Source organism: Triticum urartu, chromosome 3A (assembly GCF_056163025.1).
Source record: "Triticum urartu cultivar PI428250 chromosome 3A, HENAU_Tu73, whole genome shotgun sequence".
Lineage (NCBI taxonomy): Eukaryota > Viridiplantae > Streptophyta > Magnoliopsida > Poales > Poaceae > Triticum > Triticum urartu.
The window spans coordinates 69,596,058-69,622,547 of NC_141875.1; the positions used below are offsets into that span (position 1 = coordinate 69,596,058).

Here is a 26,490-nt window from a genome sequence, read left to right on the forward strand (position 1 = left end):
TTCATCCTCTATTGGGTCCAAGGGTTTTGGGGTGAGATAAGAGAGATAGAGAGGGATACACACAATACAAACAATGGTTTTGAAAAGACAAATTTTTGTTGTGGCTGTCGAAAAACATCAAACAAATGACACCTCACAAACATCGCATCTAACGTAGGTATATAACAGGGGTTTGGTCTTCTAAAGTCAACGTCGCCAAACTCTTCAAGCCTTGTTCATGCCTCCAATGGCTTCTTCCGATCATGCTTGTCTTTCTCAAGTTCTTTTGCCAGATCAATCTCTGTTGACGTGAAATCTCTCGTGACATCCTTGAATATTCTGGAATTGCATTCCAAACTTCTAGGTTTCAACATCCTTGGCATGAGCCATGGTCATACTGTCCTTCAGTTCCTGACAAATCTCCGGTATCTCAAGGTTTTGCTCCTCCAGCTGGGCTACTTTCAGCTTCTGGGTCCTGAGTTTTTCTCAAAATACTTCCTTGTCAAAATACGGCTTCTTGTTGGTCCATATTAACTTCTTGATGTAACACTCCAGATCCTGGTGATACACCGGCTAGGGCTAAACTTCATCTTACTATTAGGTGCTCCATCAGCCTTCTTCCATCAAATCCATTCTGAAGAAATGCATCCTTAACTCAGCATGGTGACAGTAGCATCAGTGGGCGATGACATCACGGATAACCATGTTTCTGCTCTTGTCATTCATGAGCTATCATTCCATAGTTGATATCTTCTGCCTTAGGGTTTTTCTTAACAGAACTTTGAGTTCTCATGCTCCTTGTTTCAGTCTTTCTTCGATACACCTTGATCTCGGGTATTGACAGCTTCCATAATCTGTCAAGTTCCATAAGGGTAGCCTTCCTAGGTATTGACAGCTTCCATAATCTGTCAAGTTCCATAAGGGTAGCCTTCCTAGGTAATACAAATCTAGGGATTCTTCAGAGCCTTCAAATTCTACTTGTCTTCGGTCTTCAACCATTGTAGTTTCCATTATTCAGATGCACAGAAAAATACTCTTCATTCTGAAGTGGTTTTAGTGGTCCGATATCTTGTACTTATTGGAGTGGTCTCATCAGTCGAATCCTCGTCTGGTCAAAAGGGGAAAGGGGTATGGTCTAACTAAAAGGGAATATTTGAATAAGCTCAGAAGAGAAGAGAGGTAAAAGATCTTTTTGAAAGGGAAAGTTGTAGAGAAAAATCTTTGCTATGGGCTTGCCAGTTTCTAGGGTCACGTCCTACAGTCAACATGTGCTCTGATACCATCTTGTAGCGACCCGACCCGAATGGATCAAGTCTCTGTGCTTATGTGTCATCCCTGGATCAGTATGCTGACACACACAGTACTCGAAGGATTTATAACAGAGGTAAATCACATGTATAAAGTAACGTAAATACTATTACCTCAATCCAAATAGCGGAAGCAACAAGGTTGTGGATTCCCATCAACACCAACGGCAAAGTTGAGTGTAGAAATCGTAACCCTAACGTATCACTTACTCGTCGTAAGAAACCTGCAACATAAGACGTTGCAGCCCGAAACGGGTCAGTACATTGAATGTACTGGCAAATTCACACCATAGAGAATGATGAACAATGGCTATCACTACATGCATATTTGGCTGGTGGAAAAGCTCTATGGTTATAAGGTTTTTGCGTAAAGCCAATTTTTCCCTACTACAAAGGAATAAATTTATTTAACTATCATGGTGGTTGTGAAACATTGAGAATGGTTGATAGCATTCTCAATCCCAATTAAAAGTAATTAAAACCCAACAACATTAATTAGAAGTAACATGTTGAGATTCACTCAATATTCAAGTACTAGATACTCAAGTTGTCCATAACCGGGGACACGGCTAATCATGATTAGTTTGTAAACTCTGCAGAGGTTTGCGCACTTTTCCCCACAAGACTCGATCGCCTCCGTTTGGTTTCTCGCACTACATGGTGTTTGAGAAGATGGATGACCGAGACATAGTCTTTCAGAAGCGCTAGCACCTTACATGTGGGGTAGACCGGTACACCTACATCCCCTACATCTGCTAGTCCACCCCGTAAGAGTTCGCACTACTTAGTCAACTATGCCAGAGCCCATAATGGCTTGTGGCTGCACACGGAAGTTTCTAGCATGAAAGATCTTATGATCCCTTGGAGCCTGGGTGGCGGTCCAAAAAAAACAGGCAAGTCCTGATAGACATCAGGTGCCTCAATCCACCCAGATGTGTGTTTAAGTTGCCACCTTAAATAAACCATTTAAAATTATCATCTCACATCTGTCATGGATATCACTCACCCAATCCACGTCTACTAGCATAGCATGGCATAATAAGCAACGTAGAAGTAACTCCCAAAGGTTTCATAATAATACAGGTAATAGGTACTACCTCATCTACTTCCCATCCCACAATTTAATTAGATCCTAATCATGCAGTGTGAGAGGATTGATCTAATGCAATAAAACATGGGTTGTAGAAAAGGTATGATCAAAGTGTGAACTTGCCTGCAATGTTGATGAAGAAGATTCGCACTCAAAACTCGTGATAGATCTACTCGTCACACTCCGGTCAATCTATCGTAAGCAAACAATAGTAACCACACAATAAGTACTCATCTAATGCACAAGTAAAACTTGAATGAGAGAACGAACCAGATAGTTCAACTTAAGAACTCCGGTTGCAAAGAAAGAAAGAACCGAACAAACGACGGAAAACGGCGGAAAAACAACTCGGTTCGAGCAAGTTGAAACTAGGTCAAATTTTACTGGGGCAAAAACTTGTTCAAGTTGATTAGACGGAACGGCGGTTTCGAGATGAAACTCCAGGCGCTTGAATCACCTGATTCCGATAAATGGGCGAGAAAAAAGACTAGAAAGAAGATCGGATCTGAGATCGCGATCGGAGAGAACGCGGAATAAATCCGACGAGAAAGAAAACGAAGAACGGTTAAACGAATGGGCGTCGTTAACCGAGGATAATCGGTGATCACGTTTGTTGAAACGAACGGTCAGAAAGAAGAACGAAAACCGATCTAGAAAACCGGAACGGTTTGGCGAAGAATCGGAGAGAAAACGAATCGGTAGAGAAGAAAAGGATCGGAACGGTTTATAAGAAAAACCGAACCGAGGGAAAGAAGAGACGCGGCGCGGTACCTCCAGCGAACGGCGGCGACGGCGGCGTTGGGCGGCGGCGGCGGTGCACAAGGCGGCGGCGGCGGTGACGCAGGGCGGCGGCGGCGCGGCAAGGTGCGGCGGTGGCGGTGACGCAGGGCGGCGGCGGCGCGGCAAGGTGCGGCGGTGGCGGTGACGCAGGGCGGCGGCGGCACGGCAAGGTGCGGCGGCGGCGCAGGTGTGGTGCGGCGGCGGGTGAGGCGCGGCACGGGTGAGAGGCGCGGGGTGGGGCGCGGCTCGGTGGTGGTGAGGTGGTGGTGCGGCGCGGCGCGGTGCACAAGGGGCACGGTGGAGGCTTAGGGCTTTTGGGTTTGATGATTTAGAGGGGGGGTGCTTGGGTATTTATATTGGGGAGGGGGGGTTTTACTTGGAGGAGGGAACAAGGAATAAGAATCGGAGTAGGAAAGATCTTGAAAAAGAAACGGAATAAACGGAAGTAGGACAAAAGTCCTACTAGGATTTCCTAAAAGAAAGAGGCGGCGGCTCCCTGGTGCCTTGCGCTTGGCGCGGCGATGGCCTTTGGCCCTCCTGGCCGGCGGCTTGGCTTGCGGTGGCTTGGGCCTTTGGCCCAAGGCGTGCTGCTGGATTTTTTTTATTTTTTTTAAACGGTTCCGTGCGCAGAAAAACACAGAAAAACAAAATCTATCGAACTCCAAAACTAATAAAGTAAATTTTCCCCGACTCCTAAAAATGAGTCGAACAAAATGAACTTTTCTCCGGGCCTAAAATAAAATTTTCAAAAACGCGCATTTTTCCCTATCCAAATAAAATGCAATAAACTCCGGAAAACGAAATTTGATCTATTTATTAAATCTTTATTTTTCCTATATTTTGGGAAAGTCATATTATTCCCTCTCTCATATTTTTTTGATAACGGAAAAATAATTGAAGATGAAATAAATAAATCAAATGATCCTCTTTTCCAATTCGAGAAAAACTCTCAAATAAGAAAATAACGAAATCTCCAACTCTCTCCGAAGGTCCTTGAGCTGCGTGAAATTTCTAGGATCGACCACAAGCAAGAAAATAAGATATGCATGATGATCTAATATTCCAAATTGAAAATAAAATAAATTCAAAGAACTTTGAATTTAATTCTTTGAAACTCCCAACTCATATTTCATATAATTTGAAGAAGTCATTTTATCTTCTCTCGTGAAAATCACTGAGTCGCATAAAGTTTCAGAATTGGAATATTTTCAAATGAAATTCAAATATTTTCAACACCCCTTGTCATTTAAATAAATGGAAGAAGTCATGTCATCTTCTCTCCGGGGTTTAGTGTTTGAAAAGCATTTGAATTCATAGAGATCAGAAAGCAAATATGAAAGTTTGGGAAAGTCCTTTTATTCCTTCTCATTTAACTTTCAAAAGAATTCGAATTTCACTCAATTTCATGCAATCAATCAAACAATCAATCAAATCTATCTATTTGTTTATAACATTCCAAAATTTAGAATTTTGGGATGTTACAAACCTACCACCCTTAAAACGAATCTCGTCCTCGAGATTCGGAGAGGCTAGCAAGAAAAGGTTAGGGTTTGGGGGTCTCCTCAAAATCCATCGATCATCACATGGGGTCTGGGGTGCTACCACCCTTAGAAGCATGGTTACGGTTCCATCAAAACTCATATACTTCATCCATATTCTTGACAGCGTCGGTCTTCTTAGATCTTCAGGATAATTCCTTATCCGGGCTCTTCCGGTAGTGGAATAACCTTACCACAAGTCTTTTGTCCTTTCCTCTTGGTCAGGTTATTTCGAGATTGGGTCTTCTTAGCTGACGGGTCTGGCGCCATTATTAACAACTATCGATATCTCATGGTGGTTAACAATTTATGGCTTCTCCTGCAGGAAATGTGTCAGGGTGATCCTCACCGTATAACCTACGGTTGGCAACAACTGCCGTGTACAAGGGAAAAATACCTATACCATTCTAAGGTTTAACAAGGTTTAATATCGTCGTCTCTCTACTATAGGCAAGTCACTCAGATTTACCATCCCATATAGCAAGGCGAATAATAAGAGTAAGTCGGTGTGGTGATCAATCCATCCCGCACCCAAATCATTACCATGTATACAGTTTAGCGAATCTCGCATTCTAACACTCGGTCATCCTCACAAGCATTGCAGAATTTCTCTTGTCGACGAACTAAGTTCGGATAATCCATGGATTCTGCAAGCCAGACAAACATCTATCGTTCCTTCACAACTCTCAGGTTTGCGTTACTCCTATAACATCGTCTATCGACAAAGGTATATCCTCCTCTAGGGTCCTTCCTTCAGCAAGAATGTGCTTGCTTCTTGGCAGGTCCTGGGGCCTGTGGGTTATGGCCCATCTCATCACTTGTAGTCCTTGAACTTATCATCGGGCAACGGATCACTATTCCAACTTCCAACTTCCTAGTATTCTTAAATCCATCCAATTGTACTGTCTTCCTTCCTTCTATTGGCACCAAACTAGGACATGTTTACTCAGACTCATCATGGAGTTTTCCATTGATCCATATTTCCAACATCATACCTCCTTTATATCCATTAATAATTTATTTCTTCATCCTCATGGAATATCCCTCATACCGAGATAAAAACTTATACTTATGAAGTCCATACTCTACTTCATGGAACATCATTATCCTTTCTGCGGTCAAGCGTCCTTACAAGGGAATATTGGCCATCTCTGCATGGCACTTCTTCAACTGGGAACCGTGAAACACATCTTGAACTCCTGACAGTCCTTCGGGTAACTCAACTTGTAGGCCACTTCTCTCATACGCTCCAAAACTCGGTATGGTCCTACAAATCTCGGGGCTAACTGTCCCTTAACTCCCATCCGTTTAACTCCTCGCAGAGGGGTCACACGAAGACATGCTCTATCTCCAATTTCATAGACTACCTCCTTGAGTTTGTGAGTCTACATAACTCTTCTACCTGGACTGAGCTACCTTCAGTCGATTTCGAATAAACTTAACATTCTCTTTTGACTCCTTTGATCACCTTTGGTCCAAACAACTGTCGGTCTGCAACTTCATCCCACATACTCTTGGGGTATCACACATATTGAGACAAAACTCGTATTCATTTTGTCTGAAATCCACTCAGTGGATTATCCTTATCTTTTCCAGGGGTCAACGGTTCTTACAGGGTACTACCACCCTAAAAATGCACAAATCTTCCATAGACCATATTTCTCTTATCCTCAAAAATGGTCAAAATCCTTCTTCATAGAGTAACAACTCATAAAATCCATATCTTTACCAACGATGCTAACTTTATTAATTCTCAAATCATTACAATCTCCTGTTTTTCCATTACATGCCTCAACTCAATACCTCTATATAAAAGAAAAATGTTCTCACTTCTACTACTCCATTTCTTTTGTTGCAAACTCAACTATCTAGCACAAGTTTCCTTCTCCTTGGGGCATTCTCTGGCAAAGTGCCCTGCTTCATTACAACGGAAACATATTACTTCTGACAAGTTTCGAGGTTTCCTTGTGATTGTATAGCCTCCTGGGGTCCTCATCTTTCCTTTTGGGCAATCATTGAAGTGGTGTCCTGAATTTTTGCACCTGAAACATGTGATATGACTCAGGTCCTTCATGGAATCCAATCTACGTCTCTTTCTGGATTTTTCCATTCCAACCAGAGCTTCTATTTCCAGTGGTTCATACTCTACTTCCTCTGTCGGGAATTCTACTAGATTCCCATTCATACAATTCTGGGAGATGTGTCCTTCTTCTCCACATGAATAGCAAGACTTGGTGTAGGGTTTAATTGGTTCTTCTTTGGGTGTGTCCTCCACCTCTTTCTTCATCCCAGGTTCTTCTAAACTTTCCATAAGGGCTCCTTTCATTGCTTCTTCCTTCTGCTGGATGGTTCTTTGTACCAAGGGGTAAATGTGACACTGAGCAGGATAGTGGATAGTATCTTCACACAAGAAACAAGTAATTTGCCTAGTTGGGCATTCTTCAACGGGGTGACTTCCTTCACAATTAGGGCATTCATCCTTGTGTTCTTTATGGGTGTGTCCGATTTCTCCACAAATCTTGCATGCACAAGGTTTCCTTATATCCTTTCCATAAGACTTCAACTTCTGGGACACAAACTGAGACTTTAGCAAAGTCAACTTAAATTCTTTCCAAGTGGTTACTCCTTGCCATCCATTGATGGTTTGGTATATCTTCCACCAAGTAGCAGCACCTCTTTCAAAGCATTGAAGGGCATACTGGGCCATATCCTTTCCGACTATAGGGTTGTTCTCCATATGATCCTCCATGTTCTGAATCCATCGGTCCGTCTCCAATTGACTCATCGGTCCAGAAAATACAAACTCATCTCCATTCATCCTCTATTGGGTCCAAGGGTTTTGGGGTGAGATAAGAGAGATAGAGAGGGATACACACAATACAAACAATGGATTTGAAAAGACAGATTTTTGTTGTGGCTGTCGAAAAACATCAAACAAATGACACCTCACAAACATCGCATCTAACGTAGGTATATAACAGGGGTTTGGTCTTCTAAAGTCAACGTCGCCAAACTCTTCAAGCCTTGTTCATGCCTCCAATGGCTTCTTCCGATCATGCTTGTCTTTCTCAAGTTCTTTTGCCAGATCAATCTCTGTTGACGTGAAATCTCTCGTGACATCCTTGAATATTCTGGAATTGCATTCCAAACTTCTAGGTTTCAACATCCTTGGCATGAGCCATGGTCATACTGTCCTTCAGTTCCTGACAAATCTCCGGTATCTCAAGGTTTTGCTCCTCCAGCTGGGCTACTTTCAGCTTCTGGGTCCTGAGTTTTTCTCAAAATACTTCCTTGTCAAAATACGGCTTCTTGTTGGTCCATCTTAACTTCTTGATGTAACACTCCAGATCCTGGTGATACACCGGCTAGGGATAAACTTCATCTTACTATTAGGTGCTCCATCAGCCTTCTTCCATCAAATCCATTCTGAAGAAATGCATCCTTAACTCAGCATGGTGACAGTAGCATCAGCGGGCGATGACATCACGGATAACCATGTTTCTGCTCTTGTCATTCATGAGCTATCATTCCATAGTTGATATCTTCTGCCTTAGGGTTTTTCTTAACAGAACTTTGAGTTCTCATGCTCCTTGTTTCAGTCTTTCTTCGATACACCTTGATCTCGGGTATTGACAGCTTCCATAATCTGTCAAGTTCCATAAGGGTAGCCTTCCTAGGTATTGACAGCTTCCATAATCTGTCAAGTTCCATAAGGGTAGCCTTCCTAGGTAATACAAATCTAGGGATTCTTCAGAGCCTTCAAATTCTACTTGTCTTCGGTCTTCAACCATTGTAGTTTCCATTATTCAGATGCACAGAAAAATACTCTTCATTCCGAAGTGGTTTTAGTGGTCCGATATCTTGTACTTATTGGAGTGGTCTCATCAGTCGAATCCTCGTCTGGTCAAAAGGGGAAAGGGGTATGGTCTAACTAAAAGGGAATATTTGAATAAGCTCAGAAGAGAAGAGAGGTAAAAGATCTTTTTGAAAGGGAAAGTTGTAGAGAAAAATCTTTGCTATGGGCTTGCCAGTTTCTAGGGTCACGTCCTACAGTCAACATGTGCTCTGATACCATCTTGTAGCGACCCGACCCGAATGGATCAAGTCTCTGTGCTTATGTGTCATCCCTGGATCAGTATGCTAACACACACAGTACTCGAAGGATTTATAACAGAGGTAAATCACATGTATAAAGTAACGTAAATACTATTACCTCAATCCAAATAGCGGAAGCAACAAGGTTGTGGATTCCCATCAACACCAACGGCAAAGTTGAGTGTAGAAATCGTAACCCTAACGTATCACTTACTCGTCGTAAGAAACCTGCAACATAAGACGTTGCAGCCCGAAACGGGTCAGTACATTGAATGTACTGGCAAATTCACACCATAGAGAATGATGAACAATGGCTATCACTACATGCATATTTGGCTGGTGGAAAAGCTCTATGGTTATAAGGTTTTTGCGTAAAGCCAATTTTTCCCTACTACAAAGGAATAAATTTATTTAACTATCATGGTGGTTGTGAAACATTGAGAATGGTTGATAGCATTCTCAATCCCAATTAAAAGTAATTAAAACCCAACAACATTAATTAGAAGTAACATGTTGAGATTCACTCAATATTCAAGTACTAGATACTCAAGTCGTCCATAACCGGGGACACGGCTAATCATGATTAGTTTGTAAACTCTGCAGAGGTTTGCGCACTTTTCCCCACAAGACTCGATCGCCTCCATTTGGTTTCTCGCACTACATGGTGTTTGAGAAGACGGATGACCGAGACATAGTCTTTCAAAAGCGCTAGCACCTTACATGTGGGGTAGACCGGTACACCTACATCCCCTACATCTGCTAGTCCACCCCGTAAGAGTTCGCACTACTTAGTCAACTATGCCAGAGCCCATAATGGCTTGTGGCTGCACACGGAAGTTTCTAGCATGAAAGATCTTATGATCCCTTGGAGCCTGGGTGGCGGTCCAAAAAAAACAGGCAAGTCCTGATAGACATCAGGTGCCTCAATCCACCCAGATGTGTGTTTAAGTTGCCACCTTAAATAAACCATTTAAAATTATCATCTCACATCTGTCATGGATATCACTCACCCAATCCACGTCTACTAGCATAGCATGGCATAATAAGCAACGTAGAAGTAACTCCCAAAGGTTTCATAATAATACAGGTAATAGGTACTACCTCATCTACTTCCCATCCCACAATTTAATTAGATCCTAATCATGCAGTGTGAGAGGATTGATCTAATGCAATAAAACATGGGTTGTAGAAAAGGTATGATCAAAGTGTGAACTTGCCTGCAATGTTGATGAAGAAGATTCGCACTCAAAACTCGTGATAGATCTACTCGTCACACTCCGGTCAATCTATCGTAAGCAAACAATAGTAACCACACAATAAGTACTCATCTAATGCACAAGTAAAACTTGAATGAGAGAACGAACCAGATAGTTCAACTTAAGAACTCCGGTTGCAAAGAAAGAAAGAACCGAACAAACGACGGAAAACGGCGGAAAAACAACTCGGTTCGAGCAAGTTGAAACTAGGTCAAATTTTACTGGGGCAAAAACTTGTTCAAGTTGATTAGACGGAATGGCGGTTTCGAGATGAAACTCCAGGCGCTTGAATCACCTGATTCCGATAAACGGGCGAGAAAAAAGACTAGAAAGAAGATCGGATCTGAGATCGCGATCGGAGAGAATGCGGAATAAATCCGACGAGAAAGAAAACGAAGAACGGTTAAACGAACGGGCGTCGTTAACCGAGGATAATCGGTGATCACGTTTGTTGAAACGAACGGTCAGAAAGAAGAACGAAAACCGATCTAGAAAACCGGAACGGTTTGGCGAAGAATCGGAGAGAAAACGAATCGGTAGAGAAGAAAAGGATCGGAACGGTTTATAAGAAAAACCGAACCGAGGGAAAGAAGAGACGCGGCGCGGTACCTCCAGCGAACGGCGGCGACGGCGGCGTTGGGCGGCGGCGGCGGTGCACAAGGCGGCGGCGGTGACGCAGGGCGGCGGCGGCGCGGCAAGGTGCGGCGGTGGCGGTGACGCAGGGCGGCGGCGGCGCGGCAAGGTGCGGCGGTGGCGGTGACGCAGGGCGGCGGCGGCACGGCAAGGTGCGGCGGCGGCGCAGGTGTGGTGCGGCGGCGGGTGAGGCGCGGCACGGGTGAGAGGCGCGGGGTGGGGCGCGGCTCGGTGGTGGTGAGGTGGTGGTGCGGTGCGGCGCGGTGCACAAGGGGCACGGTGGAGGCTTGGGGCTTTTGGGTTTGATGATTTAGAGGGGGGCTGCTTGGGTATTTATATTGGGGAGGGGGGGTTTTACTTGGAGGAGGGAACAAGGAATAAGAATCGGAGTAGGAAAGATCTAGAAAAAGAAACGGAATAAACGGAAGTAGGACAAAAGTCCTACTAGGATTTCCTAAAAGAAAGAGGCGGCGGCTCCCTGGTGCCTTGCGCTTGGCGCGGCGATGGCCTTTGGCCCTCCTGGCCGGCGGCTTGGCTTGCGGCGGCTTGGGCCTTTGGCCCAAGGCGTGCTGCTGGATTTTTTTATTTTTTTTAAACGGTTCCGCGCGCAGAAAAACACAGAAAAACAAAATCTATCGAACTCCAAAACTAATAAAGTAAATTTTCCCCGACTCCTAAAAATGAGTCGAACAAAATGAACTTTTCTCCGGGCCTAAAATAAAATTTTCAAAAACGCGCATTTTTCCCTATCCAAATAAAATGCAAATAAACTCCGGAAAACGAAATTTGATCTATTTATTAAATCTTCATTTTTCCTATATTTTGGGAAAGTCATATTATTCCCTCTCTCATATTTTTTTGATAACGGAAAAATAATGGAAGATGAAATAAATAAATCAAATGATCCTCTTTTCCAATTCGAGAAAAACTCTCAAATAAGAAAATAACGAAATCTCCAACTCTCTCCGAAGGTCCTTGAGCTGCGTGAAATTTCTAGGATCGACCACAAGCAAGAAAATAAGATATGCATGATGATCTAATATTCCAAATTGAAAATAAAATAAATTCAAAGAACTTTGAATTTAATTCTTTGAAACTCCCAACTCATATTTCATATAATTTGAAGAAGTCATTTTATCTTCTCTCGTGAAAATCACTGAGTCGCATAAAGTTTCAGAATTGGAATATTTTCAAATGAAATTCAAATATTTTCAACACCCCTTGTCATTTAAATAAATGGAAGAAGTCATGTCATCTTCTCTCCGGGGTTTAGTGTTTGAAAAGCATTTGAATTCATAGAGATCAGAAAGCAAATATGAAAGTTTGGGAAAGTCCTTTTATTCCTTCTCATTTAACTTTCAAAAGAATTCGAATTTCACTCAATTTCACGCAATCAATCAAACAATCAATCAAATCTATCTATTTGTTTATAACATTCCAAAATTTAGAATTTTGGGATGTTACAGCTAGTGGTTGAATCTTGGATTTTTTTGGTGTTTCTTTGATTAAATAGATACTTATGTACCTAGAAATGATTTTTAGAAAAAATAAAGAGAAAACTACAAGGCAGCTACAGTTCAAATTTGACCCACTTCCAGCTGAATCGCGGAAGTTTGTCTTTTTCACCAGAGGTGGATCAAAACTTTTGACACCCAACCATTTGGTCAATTGTGCATTAAATATGGCCTAGTATTTTATAAAAATGATTTGGTCCAATTTTGCAACAATTATTTGGGAGGTCCTTCACAAAAAACCCTCCTTTTGGGCACTCAAAAAATGGAAAATGGTTTTTTCATCCAAAGAAAATGAAAACTTCCTTAGGCATCATTGTTTGCCATTCCAATATGAACCCTTGTGCACAATATGAGATCATTTGAACAAACTATGCCATGAATGTGGGCATAGGATTGATCATTTGGCTTGAAAGCCATGAATCTTCACGCATGATAGCTCATTTCTGATAACACTTTTTTTAAAAGAATTGCCGTATTACAAGTTTATTATTTTTCCTGGTAATTGGTCATATATAATGACACAATGCGAAGGTTTTCCAATTTTTTGATTTTTTTGAACTTTTTATGCCCGTTTCAAAATGCGGTCAAAATGGCGGGAATGACCATTCCTAGCTAGTGGTTGAATCTTGGAATTTTTTTGGTGTTTCTCTGATTAAATAGATACTTATGTACCTAGAAATGATTTTTGGAAAAAATAAAGAGCAAACTACAAGGCAGCTACAGTTCAAATTTGACCCACTTCCAGCTGAATCGGCGGAAGTTTGTCTTTTTCACCAGAGGTGGATCAAAAACTTTTGACACCCAACTATTTGGTCAATTCTGCATTAAACATGACCTAGTATTTTATAAAATTGATTTGGTCCAATTTTGCAACAATTATTTGGTAGGTCCTTAAAAAAAACCTCATTTTTGGGCACTAACAAAATGGAAAATGATTTTTTCGTCCAAAGAAAATGAAAACTTTCTTAGGCAACATTGTTTGCTATTCCAAAATGCACCCTTTTACGCAATATGTGATCATTTTTTGAATTTTTCATGTGAAAAAGTAGACAAAAAGAATGCTCAGGGATTCTTTTTTGAAACATAAATTGTCTTTTTAATGAGAGGTGAATCAAAAGCATTTTCCATTTTAAGATTTGGTCAACTGTACATAAATTGTCTTATAGTTTTGGAAAATGGTGTGGTGCCATTTTGAAAGAAATATTTGGTAGATTCTTCACAAAAAAAGAATTTTGTCACTCTGAAAATAGAAAATGATTTTTCCCCTAAAAACTCATTTCTCATAACACTTTTTAAAGATATTTGTCTTATTCCAATTCCATGTTTGTTAGTTTTCCTAAAAAACTAGGTCACATTTGCTGACACAATGAGAATGTTTTTATTTTTTTGAATTCTCATATCATAAAACTGTTTATATGATTCAACATCTTATTTTTAATTGATTAAGACCAGTTTAGATGGTCATAACGTGTACTGGTCTCTGATTGGTCCACGAGCATGTCACGCGGATCGTGCCTTCAGCGCCGTCGGATGCTCCTCTCCAGATCCAGATCCGACGGCAGCCCTTTCTCCCTCACCCCCCTCTTTGTCTGAAAAAAAGGAAACTCCCTCCCGCACGCGAACCCTAGCGTCGTCTCCCAACCCCTCTCCAGATCCAGATCTGCCACCCCTCTACCTCTCCCCTCGCCGCCTCGCCTCCCCTCTCCCTCTCCCCTCGCCGCCTCGCCTCCCCTCGTCGCCGCACCACCCATCGCCTCCCGCACCCCCACCCCACCTTCTCCCCCCTCCCCTCCCCTCCCCTCCCGTGTCCCCATCCCATCGAAAACCTAAGCGGCGGTAGCCGCCATGGTGAAGGGACGCACGGGGCAGCGCATCAGGGTCTACGTCCGGGGCACCATCCTCGGCTTCAAGAGGTGAGAAGCCCCGTTCTTGGCCATGCTCTCGCCGGATCTGGCGATTCATTTCATGGTGAGATTGGGCGGCGCGCTGATGGCGATGTGGGGGTTGATCTGCAGGTCGAAGTCGAACCAGTACGAGAGCACGTCGCTGGTGCAGGTCGAGGGGGTGAACACCAAGGAAGACGTGGCGTTGTACGGTGTCGCCGCGACGGAAGAAGCCTCCTCCGCTCTGCTCTGCTCTCCGGTAAGGACTCCCCCCAACCCCTTCCTCTCGCCCTGGCCGGCCGGCCGAGGTTCCGATTGGATCCCCTCTCGCGCTTCGTCTCCGGGCCGGCCGGCTCTCCCTCCTCTGTCTGCATCCTGTCCAGCTAGCCGATTGACCGCTGGTGCCCTGTTGGCTCGCGCACGGGGCACGCTAGCCAGCTGATCCTGTCCGGCGTGTCTAGTAGTAATAGACGATGACAGGTTCTCTGCATATCAATGTAACACCCCGTATGTAACTTTCCCTTTTTGTACTCCAACTCTTGCCGTTTCCGGCGTTAAGTTATATTTATTTCTCGGGTTCGGGTCTTTGTCTCCGTGTGTTGTTTTCGTTTTCATGCATCTCATATCATGTCATCATGTGCATTGCTTTTGCATACGTGTTCGTCTCATGCATTCGAGCATTTTCCCCGTTGTCCGTTTTGCATTCCGGCGCTTCGTTCTCCTCCGGTGGTCATTTCTAGCTTTCTTTCATGTGTGGGGATTAAACATTTCCGGATTGGACCGAGACTTGTCATGCGGCCTTGGTTTACTACTGGTTGACCGCCTGTCAAGTTTCGTATCATTTGGACTTCGTTTGATACCCCAACGGTTAACCGAGGGACAGAAAAGGCATCGTGTGTGTTGCAGCCCAACACCCCTCCAATTTGGCCCAAAACCCACCAAACTCTGCTCCATGTCCTAGAGCGTTCGATCACCATCGCGTGGCCGAAAACCGCACCTCATTTGGACTCTCCTAACTCCACTTATGCCTATATAGACACCCCCCATTTTTCGGATCTCCTTCCTCCCCCGAAACCCTAATTTTCCCCCTCGCGCGCCCGGACACGTCCGGTTGTCACCGGACAGTTCTCCGCCGCCGCCTTCGTCCAGTGAGAGCGTGCCACGTGGCTGCGCACCGCCCGACCGCCGCCGCGGCCCGCTCGGCCCGCGCGGAGCCCCCGCCAACCGCCGCCGCCTGCGCGAGGCCCACGCCCGAGCGCCGCCGTCTCCTCTGCCGGAACCCTAGCGCCGCCGCCTGACGTCCCGCCGCCGTGCCTCACGCCTCGTCGCTGGTGAGCTCCGACTCGTGCCGCCGCCTCCTCTTTCCCCTCACCTCGCCTCTCCTCTCACCCGCAGCCATGGCCGCGCCCGCGGCCTGCAGGTTCGTCGCGCCGGAGCTCCTCATCGCCGCAGCCGCGCCCCGGCAACTGCACCTTGCCGGCCGTAGGTGCCCCGCCGCCCGTTTGCCCGCCTGTGGCCAGATCCAGGACGCCGGAGCCGCCCCACACCTCCACCGTGCCGGATCCGCACGTCCACAGCTCCGACCCGGCGAGTTCCGCACCGCGCCGACGTCTTCCTCTTCAGCTCCATCAAAAGCTCCGGCGGACCTCGTTTTCCGCGCCATTGAGTTTTTCCGCGAGGGTAAAATTCGTCCAAGTCCCAGAAATTTCACTCCATATGCTCCTGTTCGAGGCCCCGTAACTTTGCATCCGTAGCTCCGATTTGGGCATATAATATATCAAAATGTTCGTCTCGACGAGTACATCATTTTATTCCATTGCATCATTTTCATTTGAGCTCATCTTGATGCCCAAAATGCTGTAAGAAGGAGGCTTCATGAGTTAATTGTCAGATCTGCTAGTTCATCTTAGACTTTTGTCATTTTTGCCATTATTATTGTGAGCATGCTATGCCTGTGAGTCCTTCTATGTTTTGTTAAGGTTTTTGTCTTCTTTCTAGAGGTGCAACCCATGCATTTTTAGGATGTGTGTGGTGAATTGTGCAAGCTTGCAAAGTGAGGCATCCGGGAAATCTGTTTTCAGAGACTTAGTTGTTTTCACTAAGTCTGGGATTATTTAGTTCATGATGCCATATGTTCAGCTTGTTTCCTAGTGATCCGTGCCTCTTTTGAGGATGATCATTAAAGGAGTTTTGTCAATCATGTTATGCTATATCCATCCATGTCTTTGTTTGCAATTTTGGAGCACCTGATCTTGGGTCAATCGATCTCTACTTTTGCTTCGTGGTGAATCTGGGCAGATCGTCAACTTGTTTGCGATTTTGCCGATGCTATTGTAGTTGATCCGTGCATGCTATGCCATTGTTCTTGTCATGTCTAGCTTGTATTTTGTGCCTTCTTAATGTATGTATGCTTGCCTTTCCATGACTTGCACCGTAGTGAGTGCATCGAGCTCGTTTACATGCCTTCGTGAGTTATATTTCAGCATGTCTCAGTTTTCACCAAGTCTGAAAACTGATTGTGTTTTAGCTATGTTCGTGTGCCCGTTAGTATATTTTGTGAACCCTTTTGGCCCCAGGTCACTTTGGGACTTTTGTTAAGCTTGTTGAGTATGTCCATTCCATGCTCTTACTTGTCTTAATCAGGTCATGTATCATGTTGTTTTGCTGCTCCGAAGAGGGCTTCGTGATCTGAAATTTCAGACAAGTGTTAATTTCACAAAGTCTGGAATCTGTTTTGCATTTGCGTTTTTGCCATGCTTGTTTGAACCTCTTAATGGATGAATTGGCCGTGGCTCAGTGCTAGTCTTTTGTTAAGCATCTTGTGTGCATCCCTGCAATGTTTTTTGTTGTCATGTTTGGTGGCTATAGCATGTTCACTTCGTTGCATTTAGATGCCTACCTTCTGTAAATCGCACACCGGTGTCAATTTTGAAACGCTTGCCATTTCCAAACCGTAACTCCGATTCCGGCGTTCTTTATATCGTTTTCAAGCGATTTCATCTCATCTTTCCAGTGGCACCCTTGTAATTCCAAGTTGAGGCCAGGTTCATGCATTTCCTGTCATATCTTGCATTTTACATCCCGCATCGCATCCCGCATAGCATATCTTCATTTCATCATATTGCTTGGTCTTGCATGTGGTTGATTGTATCCTTGTTGCTTGTTTGTCTTGTTTGGGTAGAGCCGGGAGACGAGTTCTCTACCGAGGAGCCCGTTGAGTTTGCTTGTAAGGATCCAGTCAACTCTGACAACTGTGCAGGCAAGATGATCACACCCTCGAAATCACTACTATCTTTGCTATGCTAGCTCGCTCGCTCTTTACTATGCCAATGCTACGATGCCTACCTTTTGCTTGTCAGCCTCCCAGTTTCCATGTTGAAACTCTAACCCACCATGTCCTAGCAAACCGTTGATTGGCTATGTTACCGCTTTGCTCAGCCCCTCTTATAGCGTTGCTAGTTGCAGGTGAAGATTGGAGGCCGTTCCTTGTTGGAACACCTTTTATTTACTTGTTGGGATATCATTATATTGCCATGTTATCTTAATGCATCCATATACTTGGTGAAGGGTGGAAGGCTCGGCCTCTCGCCTAGTGTTTTGTTCCACTCTTGCCGCCCTAGTTTCCGTCATATCGGTGTTATGTTCCCGGATTTTTGCGTTCCTTACGCGGTTGGGTTATAATGGGAACCCCTTGATATTTCGCCTTGATTAAAGCTTGTCCAGCAATGCCCAACATTGGTTTTACCATTCGCCACCTCGCCTTTTTCTTTCCCTTGGGTTCTGCAGACTCAAGGGTCATCTTATTTTACCCCCCCGGGCCAGTGCTCCTCTGAGTGTTGGTCCGACCGAGTAGACTGCGGGGCCACCTCGGGGCAACTTGAGGGTTGGTTTTACTCGTAGAATGTCTCATCTGAGTGTGCCCTGAGAAAGAGATATGTGCAGCTCCTATCGGGATTTGTCGGCACATTCAGGCAGTGTTGCTGGTCTTGTTTTAACCTGTCGAATTATCTTGTTGTACCGGGTTGCCGAGTCTGATCGGTGTGTCTCGGGTGGAGGTCTATTCCTTCGTTGACCGTGAGAGCTGGTCATGGGCTATGTTGGGACTCCCCTGTAGGGATTGAACTTTCGAAAGCCCTGCCCGCGGTTATGGGCAGATGGGAATTTGTTAATGTCTGGTTGTAGATAACTTGAACCCTAACTAATTAAAATGAATCAACTGAGTGTGTTACCGTGATGGCCTCTTCTCAGCGGAGTCCGGGAAGTGGACACGGTGTTGGAGTTATGCTTGCACAGGTTGTTCCTCTAGATTCTCGCTCGCGCCTTGCCTCCTCTTCTCGCTCTCTTTTGCGAATAAGTTAGCCACCATATATGCTAGTCGCTTGCTGCAGCTCCACCTATAATTGCCTTACCCTTCCTATAAGCTTAAATAGTCTTGATCGCGAGGGTGCGAGATTGCTGAGTCCCTGTGGCTCACAGATACTATAATTCCAGATGCAGGTCCAGGTGATTTCGCTCCAGGTGACGAGTACGAGCTCAAGTGGGAGTTCGACGAGGACTCTCAGCGTTATTATGTTTCCTTTCCCGATGATCAGTAGTGGTGCCTAGTTGGGGTTTGATTCGGGGCCTTGTCGCATGTTGGGTTTTGCTTCTATTTTGGCGCCGTAGTCGGGCCATGGGTGTTTGTATGCTGGATGTTATTTATGTACTTTGATGTGACGTGGCGAGTGTAAGCCAACTATGTATCTTCCCCTTTTATTATATATTACATGGGATGTTGTAATGATTGCCTGACTTGCGACATTGCTTTCAATGCGGTTATGTCTCTAAGTCGTGCCTCGACACGTGGGAGCTATAGCCGCATCGAGGGCGTTACAATCAACTCTGTTACTTCTGCATAGTCTTCTTGTAGCATAAAACATCTCCTCTAATATCGCATCTGGACAGTGTGCTGCTTATTAAGCGATCTAAAACGTCTTATATTCATTCATAGAGGGACGACACCCACTACCGCTGCCTCTGGGGCAAGATCACCCGCCCGCACGGCAACTCCGGTGTCGTCCGCGCCCAGTTCAAGTCCAACCTCCCCGCCGAGTCCATGGTCAGTGCCTGCCCGCCCTTAGTTTTCTTGATGGTGCTTTTTTGCTGAGGCTGTTTGTTGCTTTGCGTTGTGTGCAAGGGCGCAAGGTCAGAGTGTTCATGTACCCGAGCATCATCTAAAGTTAGCATCTGCTGCACTATCGCCGATGATGTTTGTTTAAGGCTGTTGCTTTGCTCTGTGTGATTTTACTCTAGCATGTGTGTTGCATTTTTTCCTGCGCCTTGAGAATGACTAGGATTTATGTTATAGAATTCCAAGTGTAGTCGCAATATATAACATGCCTAAAGTATATGGACTTGTGCAGTGTGTCCATCGAGAGTAGATAGACTATTTCTTTCATGATTCATCTATATATGCTGCTCTTATATGAAAGTTTGTATCTGGATGTCTTATGCATGACAGAAGTTTGTGAAATGCAATGTTTTTCTGTTGTGGTCTGTTTGATGGGGATTGATGCACAGGTAGGTCATATCTCTGTGTGTTTGGACCGAGGGAAAAACACTAGCTTATTAGCTTACTTTTCATCAAGTACTAGTATTAGTTGAGATGTAGATGGACTGTTTATTTCACGATTTTATCGATATACAGTTGTTTACATGTTTTTTATATGGATGTCTTATACATGACAGAAGCTTGTGAATTGAAATGTTTCTTTTGTGGTCTGTCTGATGAGGATCGATGCATGTGTGGATCATATCCTTGTGTGTTTTGGATCTAAGAACTAGCTTATTAGCATACCTTTTTTTATTAAGTACTACTAATTTAGGTGTAGATGGACTATTTCTTGCATGATTCATCAATATGCAGATATTCTGCTGTTACATGCATGCTTGTATATGGATGTCTATTGGTGTATATGGACTATTTCTTTCAAGATCCATCAATATGCAGTTATATACATGTTTGTATCTGGATGTTTATATTACATCATGAGGTTTTCTACAAACTAGTAAGGTAGTGGTTTCAGCTGCTGCATTATTGCTTATATTTGATACTACACAATGTGACTGGAGTTTATTGTGATTTGTAGAAGATAGAATCTGGATGCAATTGCTTTGATATTCCTGTTTGGCCCCCAGGCATGCTCATGAAGTACAATGAGGTGTCCTCATCTGACTATTTCGCCAATGGGTAAGCCTCACTGCCAATCTTTCAAGTAGTAGTAGTACGGTGTCGCTATCATCTCTGTTTGTATATAAGTACGCCACTGTTGAGGTTTAGCAATCTCTGTTATGGTGTTGATCTGAATCATGCTTTTCTGTATGTGACAGCGAACTGGCTACCCTCATGTAGTTGAGCAATTAGTATCCATACATGCCTAAATCCCGAGTTTTATTTTTAAACCTCTCCATATATGTGCAGTGCCTATTGTAATTGTCAAGTGTGAATTCTGTATATGAGGTGTGTTCTCCTTGTAGTAATTTCTAGTAGCCTGCTTGTTATGTGTAGAGTGCACAACACATTACGTGTATTGAGGATGAAATGGTCTGAGTATGGCATTTTCAATTTAACTTACTTTTTTGGTGTTGAGCTATCGATAAATTGGTGTTGGTACCATGATGCTTGAACTATTATTTTCTTTTGGTAAATGAACTGCTGCTTTGGTGCATAGATGTATCTTCACGAGTCACAAAACTCCTGACATGTAGGCGACTGGAGCGCACCAGAAGCATTGACGACGACTCAGTCCTCGGCGCCGCCCTCTGCTAGAGCGGTGCGTCCCCTCTATGTTCTCCCAGCCACCCCTAAGTTTTGGATTTGGATTGTTTTTGTGAACTCTAGCCATGCTCACTTGTAAATCTGGTTTGATGTTTAAACCGTGACTTATGATAATCTGGTTTCATCGCCTTCCAGGGACAACATATATATGCTCAATACACTCTACTTGTTTTCCTGTATAGTTTTCTTACTTGTTTTCCTTTATGCGTTCACTCTTTTTCAGGAGCTCCAAGCCTAATTTTTTTCCTTTATGTTCACTCTTTTACAGGAGCTCCAGTCCTAATTTTTCTGAGTGTGAAGCCGTGAAGCCAAGTGCGAAGCAGTGAATGCTGGAGAGAGATGATGCTGGAGAGATGCCCTTCCTGTAGGTCTGCACATAAGCGGAAGTTCCTGGGTATACAAGATTCGATGGTTAAATTGGTTGATGTGATGTGAATGAGTGTATGCAAACTGGTTGTGTGATGTGAATGAGTGTATGTAGTTTCACGTGTTCTGTTCTGTATAGCATATTGTAATAAACTTATTTTAGCTGTTATTTGAAGATTTTCATATGTTTTCTCTCTTCTGTCTGTTTGATATATACATATATGTATTCCTTATTAATAAGCTGTGAAAAATCTGACATTTGGGACCCATCTGTAAACAGGAGCTAGGAAAAAAAGCTGGAAATAAAAAATAAATTGACGGCAAAATGTTGTGCGCTAGAAAATAAAAAGGCCAAATTGTAAGCCAGGCCCATGTAGCTAACCAAAATTAGCATACAATACATATATTAAAAGGGCTTGCCTAAAAAAATACATGGGCCGAATTACTGGGTCAGACCCATGTAGCTAATAAAAGCACAGGAAAAAATACATTAAAAAGGCCAAATTGTTGGGCTAGGCCCATGTAGAAAATCCAATTGGACCGGGCTGAATCTTGTGCCACATCAGATTGCCACGCTGGATGCCTACGTGGCCTGGGGAGGTTGCTAGTGACGAAAACGCCACAGTAGAAGTATTTTGGTCATAAACATCTTCAACCATTCCATAAGAAAGGTCGCTAATGTCAGTTTATGACGGCCAGCTTTTGACCTTATGTTTTTGGTCACAAAAAGGTCACAAATGAAAATTTGTGACCATTCAGTGACCAATAGTGGTGGTCACAAGTTGACATATTTCTTGTAGTGCATACGCAACCCATGCAGGAGTGCTTCATATTCTGCTTCGTTACTGGAGGAATCAAAGTGAATCTGGAGGACATATCTGAGCTTGTCTCCTCGGGGGGATACCAGTACCAGCCCAACACCAGAACCATTCAGCATCTTGGAACCATCAAAGAACATGGTCCAGTGCTCCGAGTGAACTTGAGTCGGCAGTTGTTGTTCAATCCACTCGGCGAGGAAATCTCCTATTGCTTGGGACTTAATAGCTTTATTTGCCTCAAACTTGATATCTAAGGAAAAAGTTCAATCACCCACTTTGCCAATCGACCAGTTGCATCTCTATTGTTCAGAATCTCTGATAATGGAGCGTTGCTGATGACTGTAATGGAGTGATCCTAGAAGTAATGTGCAACCTTTTTCGTGGTCATATAGATCCCATAAACAAGCTTCTGATAATGTGGATATCTCTGCTTTGATGGAGTCAAAACCTCGGAGACATAGCATACTGGGCGCTGAACTTTGTAAGCTTTTCCTTCTTCTTCCCGCTCGACCGTAAGTACTGTACTGACGACTTGTCCAGTGGCTGCAATGTAAAGCAGTAAAGGCTCTTTGCTGATTGGAGCAGCAAGCACCGGCTGGGTGGAAAGAAGGGCTTTAAGCTCTGCAAATGCTGCATCAGCTTCAAGAGTCCACTCGAACTTGTCTGACTTCTTCATCAGTCGGTAAAGAGGCAGTGCCTTTTCACCGAGGCGAGAAATGAATCGACTTAGGGCGGCCAAACAACCAGTAAGCTTCTGGACATCGTGCACACGCACAGGGTGTTCCATCTGGAGTATGGCACCCACTTTCTCTGGGTTAGCGTCGATCCCTCGTTCGGAAATGAGAAAACCAAGTAATTTTCCGCCTGGAACTCCAAACGTGCACTTCGATGTATTAAGCTTGATATCATACCTTCTGAGGTTGACAAAGGTTTCAGCAAGGTCAGTCAGTAGGTCGGAACCTTTACGTGACTTGACCACAATGTCATCCATGTATGCTTCCACATTCCGACTGATCTGGGTGAGCAAGCACTTCTGAATCATCTGCATGAATGTGGCTCCAGTGTTCTTCAAACCGAATGGCATAGTGACATAACAGAAGCACCCAAACGGGGTGATGAAAGCTGTTTTTACCTCATCGGGTCCATACAGACGGATCTGATGATACCCGGAATAAGCGTCCAAAAAGGACAAACGCTTACACCCCGTAGTCGAGTCAACTATTTGGTTGATGCGAGGGAGAGGAAAATGATCTTTCGGGAAGGCCCGATTGATATGTTTGAAGTCGATGCACAGGCGAAGTGAGTCGTCCTTCTTTGGGACCATGACAACATTAGCTAACCACTCGGAGTGGTAAATCTCTCGGATAAACTCAGCTGCCAGGAGCCGAGCCACTTCTTCACCGATTGCCTTCCTCTTCTGCACAGCGGACCGTCGAAGATGTTCTTTAACTGGTTTCACTTTTGGGTCGACTCGCAAACGATGCTCAGCCAATCCCCTAGGAACACCTGGCCTGTCAGAAGGTTTCCATGCAAAGATGCCCCAGTTCTCATGGAGGAACTGGATGAGCGCTTCTTCCTATTTGGAGTCGAGTGTTGTTGAAATGTGAGTCGGAGCAGCATTGGGGTCCATCGGGTGAATGTGAATCGACTTTGTTTAGCCAGACGACTGGAATGCTGAATCCGTGGCAGGCTTCTTAGCTCGTAACAGATCACTCGGATCTGCATTTTTTTGATATTCCTGCAATTCCACTACTGCCATCTATGCGTTGGCGATCTTTGAGCCCTTCTGGAAGCACTCTTCTGCTTTCTTTCGATTGCCAGTGATAGTGATCACCCCTTTGGGACCAGGCATCTTCAATTTGAGGTACACGTAACATGGTCGAGCCATAAAACGTGCATAAGCTGGCCTACCCAAAATAGCATGATAAGCACTCTGGAAATCTACGACTTCAAATGTCAACTTTTCTTTGCGGTAATTCTTGGAATCACCGAACACTACATCAAGGGCGATCTGGCCGAGTGACACTGCCTTCTTGCCAGGGATGAATCCATGGAAACTCATATTGCTTTCACTGAGTCTGGACATCGGAATGCCCATTCCTTTCAACGTCTCTGCATACAGTATATTCAGGCCACTGCCACCATCCATCAGAACCTTAGTCAATCGAGTACCTTCGACTACTCGGTCGACCACAAGCGCTTGCCTCCCAGGGGTGGCTATGTGCGCTGGGTGATCAGACTGGTCGAATGTGATGGCAGTCTGAGATCACTTCAAATAATTGGGTGTCACAGGAGCAACCATGTTAACTTCTCTGTTGATGACTTTTAGTCGACTCTTACTCTCAACGTCAGCGAAAATCATTAGAGTGGAATTGACATGGGGGTAACCATCATCGTCCTCTTCCCCATCCTCAACTTTGTCTGTTTCTTTCTCCTTTTCCTTGGGCTGCTTCTCTCGGAATTGCTAGATTAGGAGTCGACACTGTCGAGTGGTATGCTTTGGGTAGATGAAATTACCCTCTTCATCTTTCTTGGTGTGAATGTGGCATGGTAAATCTAGCACATCATTTCCATCCTGATCTTTTACTTTCTTGGGGTTCCACGGTCCTTTTGGTTTCCCCTTGAACTTCCCTTGAGTCACGGCTAAGGCTTCACTAGGAGCGGCTGGCTCGGCTTTGCGCTTCTGCTTCTGACTGGAGTTTCCTCCCCCGGTTTTGTGGGCGACTGTTTTGTGTTTGCCACTCCGGAGTCGGTCTTCTTCTTCACCATTGGCGTACTTGGTGGCAATCTCCATCATCCAAGTCAGAGTCATATCTCCTGTCCGACTGAGTTTCAGATTCAACTCCCGATACTTAACGCCTTCTTTGAAGGCACAAATTGCTTGGTGATCTGACACATTCTCCACTATGTGGTGCAACGTGATCCATCTCTGGATATAATCCCTCAAAGTTTCATTCGGTTTCTAAACACAACACTGTAATTCTATCAACCCTGCTGGCCGCTTGCAAGTACCTTCAAATGTTCTGACAAATACTCGAGCAAGATATTCCCAAGTATAAATACTACCAGGAGCTAACTGATTCAGCCACGCCCTGGCCGAGCCCTGTAGCATCAAAGAAGGTGCTTCATGGCCACTTCATCGTTGCCGCCACCGATCTGTACAGCCACTCGGTAATCTTCAAGCCAAGTGTCAGGCTTGGACTCACCAGTGAACTTACTGACTCCAGTCGCCAACCTGAAGTTGGGAGGAATCACCGCAGCCCTGATGGCTCTGCTGAAGCACTCTGGGCCTGAGACATGCATTCTACTGCCGGTTGGAAAATCTCTGTCGGGGCCTTCTTTGTGAGCTCTGTTTCTGTCGACCAGACCCTGGACGAGAATAGATCTCGCATCAAAGCCTGGTTCCCTGGGATCGACTGGAATCCTTCGCCCACCACTGTGAGGGCGTCTGTCATCCTGCTGCCGAGGCACGTATGATCCACTCCTTGGGGGAGGCATGGGACCTCGACGACGATCATTGTGATCGAGTAGGTGATCATACTGCTCATGGTTTCTGTACTGATGTCGTCGGTCTCCACGTCCCTCATGCCTCGGGGGCGATCTCAGGCTGTGAGCCGACTGGACTGTGTCCGCAACTACGGATCTACTGTGAATCCTATTCCACGACTGAGATATTACTGTATTCTGCTCTCCCGTGGCCCGGAGCAAAGCTCGGATCTGCACCAAACCTCGACCAGCTTCTGACAGGGAAGGTTGAATTGACTCCGCTATTCGGGCCGTAACTGCAAGATCCTGGATTGGAGTTCGGTATACCTGAGTTGGAGGTGGAAAAAGTTGATGTCAACTCGATTCAGGAGCACGCTGCCGAGCACGCTCGTCGAGTGCGCGCTGGAGGTTATCTAGTCGAGTGCGCTCAGCCAAGTTGGCCAGGCGTGCCTCCTCCAAGGCCTGGGCCTTAGGGGTTTCTCCAACGATAGGAGTGTGAAGTGCATCCATGTTCCGGCGGCGAAGTTCCTCCCTCCTCTGTGAAGAGAGGGGTTCGGGTCGGTACTCCTCGTGGACACAGGACGGATCGCCGCCACCATCACCTCCGTCTTCACGGGTGAAGCCACGAGGACTACGTGGTCCATTGACCATCAAAACTTCCGCCGTGGGGTCGCTGCTGTCACACTCGGATGCGGTCTCTACGAAGCCAGTCGGCAGCTCGAACAGGCCGTAGAGAGTTTCGTCGGGCCCGATTGCCGCGACCTGGGGGGTGGCTGATTGGCGAGCCACCGCATGCCTCACCCACCGCTGAAGCCTCGACCGGCCAGAACGTTTGCCCCCGCGGGCTGCAGGGAGGGAGGTCAGTATGGGAGCCGACCGATACTGAGTCGATGGCTGCCGCAGGAGGACGCCACGGTCGCATGCGCGA

At 45.0% G+C, this 26,490-nt stretch overlaps 1 pseudogene; it reads left to right on the plus strand.

Moving 5' to 3' along the window:
- Positions 1-14,037: 14,037 nt before the first annotated feature.
- Positions 14,038-19,292, plus strand: LOC125547987 (large ribosomal subunit protein eL33w-like; annotated as a pseudogene).
- The last annotated feature ends 7,198 nt before the right edge of the window (positions 19,293-26,490 follow it).